Source organism: Doryrhamphus excisus, chromosome 16, assembly GCF_030265055.1.
Source record: "Doryrhamphus excisus isolate RoL2022-K1 chromosome 16, RoL_Dexc_1.0, whole genome shotgun sequence".
NCBI lineage: Eukaryota > Metazoa > Chordata > Actinopteri > Syngnathiformes > Syngnathidae > Doryrhamphus > Doryrhamphus excisus.
Genome location: NC_080481.1, coordinates 15,420,195 through 15,426,431, shown reverse-complemented (window position 1 = coordinate 15,426,431; position 6,237 = coordinate 15,420,195).

Sequence of the window (6,237 nt, the reverse complement as noted above, 5' to 3'; positions counted from 1 at the left end):
TAACCCTCTGTGCGGCGGGCTTTGGGTCAGCGCCAGTCTTGACATCATCCTGTGCTGGGACCCAGATGTACAGCTCTCTGGTGGGTCCATTCAGGACCGGCACCAAATAGCGAGCTGCAGCAAAGTCGGAAGGACGGTCTTTTACCGGATGACAGGTAACAAACGATCAGAGGAGATGGAGGATAGGATGTGTTTAACATGTCTGACAGGTGAGGATGTAGACCCACCTGGGGACCACTGTAGAACTTCATACTTTACTGCCTCACTTCCCTTTTCTCCACATCCTTAGACAGACATCCTTAGATCCCTAAAGAAACTTTGTGTAGTGATTTGATGATAAGTACAGTAAGTGACCGCAGCCTGAGTTTCAGGGCCCATTGATGGTAGTGTAGTAATGGTAATGGTAATGGTAATGGTTTTATTTCATTTGAACATGCATCAGATTACAATTGAATGCATCACATAATCAGTTCACAGTTCCACATGTCCAAAAGGAGTAGGAAGAAGCAAAGCTTATTAAATCCTACCCCTCCATCTGGTACTTTTACAATCAGTAACTGTTACATTTGTTCACTTCCTGCTTTCCTAATACAGTTTAAGGTTTTTTTTTGTTTTTTTTTAATAATGCACCTTGTACTGAAGTATGTAAGTAAGTATTATTATTTATTATTTATTATTTATTATTTATTATTTATTATTTATTATTTATTATTTATTATTTATTATTTATTATTTATTATTTTGTTTATACCGCTTTTTCCTCACAAGGGTCTCGGGGGGTGCTGGAGCCTATCCCAGCTGTCTTCGGGCGAGAGGCGGGGTACACCCTGGACTGGTTGCCAGCCAATCACAGGGCACATACAGACAAACAACCATTCACACTCACATTCATACCTACGGATAATTTGGAGTCGCTAATTAACCTAGCATGTTTTTTTTTGGAATGTGGGAGGAAACCGGAGTACCCGGAGAAAACCCACGCATGCACGGGGAGAACATGCAAACTCCACACAGAGATGGCCGAGGGTGGAATTGAACTCGGGTCTCCTAGCTGTGAGGCCTGTGTGCTAACCACTTAACCCACCGTGCTGCTCTGGAATAAATAAATAAATAAACAAAGGAAAAACATTGAGAATAGGTGCAGATTCTGGAAAATCTAAAAGGTTTTTGGAATGTGGGAGGAAACCGGAGTACTGCGCGCTAACCACTTGACCGCCCTATATTATATATTACTTTTATAATAATAATAATTATTATTAGAATGATTTTTAAACAAAGAAGAAATATCATGAGGACATTGATGAACTGTGAAGAAGAAGACGCCAGAACAACACAAATCATGGACCTGTCAGTATGCAGTGCTCATTTTGAAAATAAAATAGATGGTCCAGAAACAGGAAGGATGTAATCCCCCCCCCAACATCATCCGAGAGCCGTCTTGATTCCCAGACGGGTGCTCACCTTCAACATGTAGTCATCTTGCCAGACGGCCTGTTAAAGTCCAACCTGTACATGATCATAATCATGTTAAAGTTTCACTACACATGAGGACATGTCTCCAGAGTACAAGGAAGTCTGCGTGACATTCCGCCGAGCCGTTGGTGGGGGCCTTGTGAGGGGGGGGGGGCATTTTCTGTGGAGCCGATTGTGTCTCTTCAAACATTCAGGAGCAATTGTTTTCATGCAGTAGAGAATTTGGCTGGGCCTTCTGACAGAAAGAGGATGATGGACGACGAGCCAATCGGATGGGTGGGGGTGAAGGTACAGAGCCTCAGTTGGTAGGAGGAAATCCCAGAGATGAAATTACAACACAATACGGATGATCGTAACCGCTTTTTGTTCTATTACAGACTCCCGACAGTCAAGCCCCGGTCTCCAGCAGCCTGGCTGAGAATCAAAAAGTACAGTGGTACAGAATGTATGTGACATGGTAGCCAATTTGGATATGCCAGCAAATCATATATTTCATACACACACACACAAAATGAAGATGATTCCACTTCCAAAAAAATGAGATGGCAACAGAAGTGTCAACTCTACAAATCCAACAGTCACCACTGCTAACAAAGAATTATTACAAGCAACAACATGTTCCTTTAAAGGGGACCTATTATGCTTTTTCCATATTTTTGACCTATAAATGTAGTAAGAATGTTGTATTCTCGTGTAAAACGATGCCAAATTTCAGATCATGAGGTTTGCGTATTTGGAAGTGAGCCCTGAAAGAAGTTTGGGATGGCTCAAAAGGATTGGTTTCAAAGGGGCGTGGTAAAACTGCCCCTTTGTGATGTCACAGAGGGGAGGACTTATATGGGTTCTTTTTCCCTTCCGAGAAAATGAATGAATGAATATAAAATAAAATAAAATAATTAATAATATATTGAATAATATATGAATGAATATATTATTGAATAATTGAATATATTATTAACTAATAAAATTAATTAATATAATAATTAATAAAATAATTAATAATATATTGAATAATATATGAATAAATATATTATTGAATAATTGAATATATTATTAATTAATAAAATTAATTAATATAATAATTAATAAAAAATAATTAATAATATATTTAATAATATATGAATGAATATATAATTGAATATATTATTAATTATTATTTTTATATATTATATATTCATTCATTCATTCAAATGAATGAAAATTAATGGTTGCACCTGTCAACCAATTTATCACTGCGCAGGGTGCGCTTCGACTGTGCCAGGAATAGACCAAGTTGGAGGGGGCGAGCTTTCAGCACACCTTTACCGCTGAAAATGTGGACACCTCCCCTGGTGCGCCGCTGCGCCCATCTCGGCGCAGCCCATTCGACCAAATTATCAAATTTGCTGCGCATTGTGGTGCGCTGGACCAAATTACCACTGCGTTGGCTGTGGTAATTGTAGCGGGGTTGCTACTACCCGTTTCCTACCACAATTAGTGGCCATATTAGACGTTACCGATGCTAAAATGTTAAAGCTACTTACTGTTAAGAGAAGTCTTGAAGTAACGTCTTTTCTTGAGAAACATCCGACTGTCCAGTCTCTTTTCCTGATCGGATTCGGAATCCAAAACATACGGCTGGATGGTAAAAGCCGACATTTTAAAAAGATACATTTTTATCAACTCCAATACCGTTTGCAGCTAGCGTCGAGTATGACCAACCACAGTGGAGTGGGCGTGTCTGTCATCAGGTTGAATTCCCATTATGTGTGACGTCTTTGATCTGATAGATGAGATGGGACAATTAATATAAAAATGCACATGCTGGTTGAGATTGCCTATGTTTTGGTGATGTCTCTGCACGGTGCGCCAGTCAACCAATTTATCACTGCGCAGGGTGCGCTTCGACTGCGCCAGGAATGGACCAAGTCGGATGGGGCGAGCTTTCAGTACACCTTTACCGCTGAAAATGTGGACACCTCCCCTGGTGCGCCGCCACACCCATCTCGGCGCAGCCATTGCGCATCGTGGTGCGCTGGACCAAATGAACAAATCTAAACAATTCAACTAAACTAAACAATTCAAAGTGAACTTCTATTAGTTGTAGTTTTTAATCCGGACTCAGATCAAATGAACTAGTTAAAAATATTGTCTTTGGCTTATCCAATCCCGTAACGTTGGTACTTACATGGTCCATCAAAGAGTCATAAATCTGTCAAACCTCGTAAACATTCAAAGCCATCATGGGAAAGTCTCAGTGCACAGGACCTGTGGGAGGGCCGGCGGAACCATTGGGATGTTTCATGTCAGCCTACGGAGCAAACAGTCAGAGGATTTCCTCAATCAGAGACGAGAGAGTGTGCGGCGAACAACCTCACTGACAGAAAAACGGAGACCAGCGCTAGCAGCTGGGGCGTGCTAACAACCTCCGGGATTTACTTTGGTGTGCAACACCCTTCAACTGCGGCATGAAGGGCCCCAATCATGCACACTCGCTCGCATTTCCACCCCAAAAAAAAAAAAATTCAACCTTTAGAGAATCACAACTTTAATGAGTCTTGCAAGTTTTCAACGTCGTTTTCGCTGACCGTTCTCAGCTGCATTTTTTTACTCCAGATGTCTTTTCAAATGTGTCTAGTTTCCACAACAACTTGGAAATATTTACAAGATAACACGCATGAAGTGTCACACTTCAGTATTTGAACTCTGGCCTTCCACTTGAGATTTGAACTGACATTGTCTCACAGCTGGGCGGGCGCTAGGAAGTGGCCAATAACTCCTCATTTCCACCGATGCTTTGTAGGAACGTCAGTACATTCGCTCGTCTCTGTGGTCACTGGTGCCAGCTGCCGTAGAATGAGGTATTGTTTTATGCAGATGGTGAAATCCAAAGACCCCGGTTCTTCCCTTTTCCATTAAGCTTGTCAACTATTAATAACCATATATCGACCTCTTTTGTCAGAAAGAGCAACACCTACAAATAATATGCTCGCGGAGGGACAATGGGGAGTTCCCTGGGACTGAAAACAACAGGATGGAGCTGCCTCATTTGTGTGTGTGTGTGTGATGTTTTTAAGTGTTCTACTTTAGTCTGCTCGGGAGTACATTTGAAGTATTTCCATAATGCCTCATATTAACTCACTAGCAAGATCTCAGTGTATAGACTGGTCATATATATCATCTCGTTTCATATTACAGTAAAACTCGGATATATCGGATTCAATTGTTCCCACTGGTTTTGTCCGATATAAGCGAAATCCGTTATATGCGTATACCGGAAAATGTCCGTTTTACGCATATATCGGATTTATATCCGGTATATGCGTAAATCGGATTTTATCCGTTATAAAAAGGCACTTCCTTGACTATGTTTCCAATGTACCTGGACGCGCAGGCAACGCTGCAAACGCTGCAAATGACGTCGTATAGCGGCCTGTCACGATTTGGCGAATCAGAGCGCCACGATGCAGCCATCTGATATATGCGAGGGAAATTTAATGGAAATGCATTGGAACGGGACTGGAGATTTTGTCCGAAATAGGCGAAATCCGTTATAAAAAATCCGATATATGCAATGAATTTTTATTGGAAATGCATTACAGAAAAATCGGTTCTTTTTTATCTGTCGAATATAAATCTGAGCGAATTTGCAATATATCCGAGTCCGATATATCCGAGGTTTACTGTATCTACATACTGTATTGTATAGAACTCTGGGTAAAACTGTCGATTTTGTTAATACTTGGGTTGTTTATATTGTTTATTTTTCTATATTGTGTATTTTTGTACTGCTGAACTGATTCTGTACTCTTGCTGCTGTGCAATGCAAATTTCCCCACTGATTTTCTCTTATTTCCTTGTCATCCATATTTTGGCCAATTTATTTGGCCAGAATTTTCAAAAGGATGCAACGTATGCTGCAAAAAAACGGATCATAAGGAAGATTAAATGTCTTTAAACAAGGCCAAAAAATGCTTTTTTTTTTTTTTGCCCGATCGATCAGTGTACCGCTACACTCATATACAGTACATTTCCGTGAATTACTATCTCATAGAACCAAGTCACAATTTGTAGTCATGGTGTGGTTATACATTCAATTATAGCTAATGTCATTTGCTTTAATGTTAGTAGCTGACAACAAATATAACTATTCCGTGTTTGTGTGTGTGTGTGTTACGTGAAGCATGGCATGCAATGGCGGGGCAGGAAGAGGGTGTGTTTATAATATTTGCAGCACAAAAGAAACATTTTGCCATACCTAAACGACACCCACATTGCATCATCTAAAAAGGATAGGAGAACATTTCACACTGAAATACATGTCTTCTGATTCATGAACAGTTTTCCAGTTTTCTGGGAACGTTTTTGTTTGTATTGACAAGTTTACTCCATAAGTGATTGATTCCAACAAACAGATATATTATAATATTTCTTAATAAACATTGAGTTACTCATGTTAGTGATCACATTTTAAACTTCTGGGCAATCATGGTGGAATTCTCCAGTAGATATGAAATGACTAATTATTGTAATTATCATAATTATTGTACAGAATTGATACAAAAATCATTAAGACCATTTGTAATAGACACAGGATTATCAATAACTTTATTACATACATGGAGGCGAGTTAGTAGTTCATTTATGCGCTGTCACAGTTTAGAAATGTTGCCTTTAGCTTCTTCAATGAGTTTGATGAAGTGATTAATCTTTTGACCACTTTATTCATTAAATTGGTGAAAATAAGGTGGTCATATTCGTTTTCGTTTTCGAAAAACAGATAAA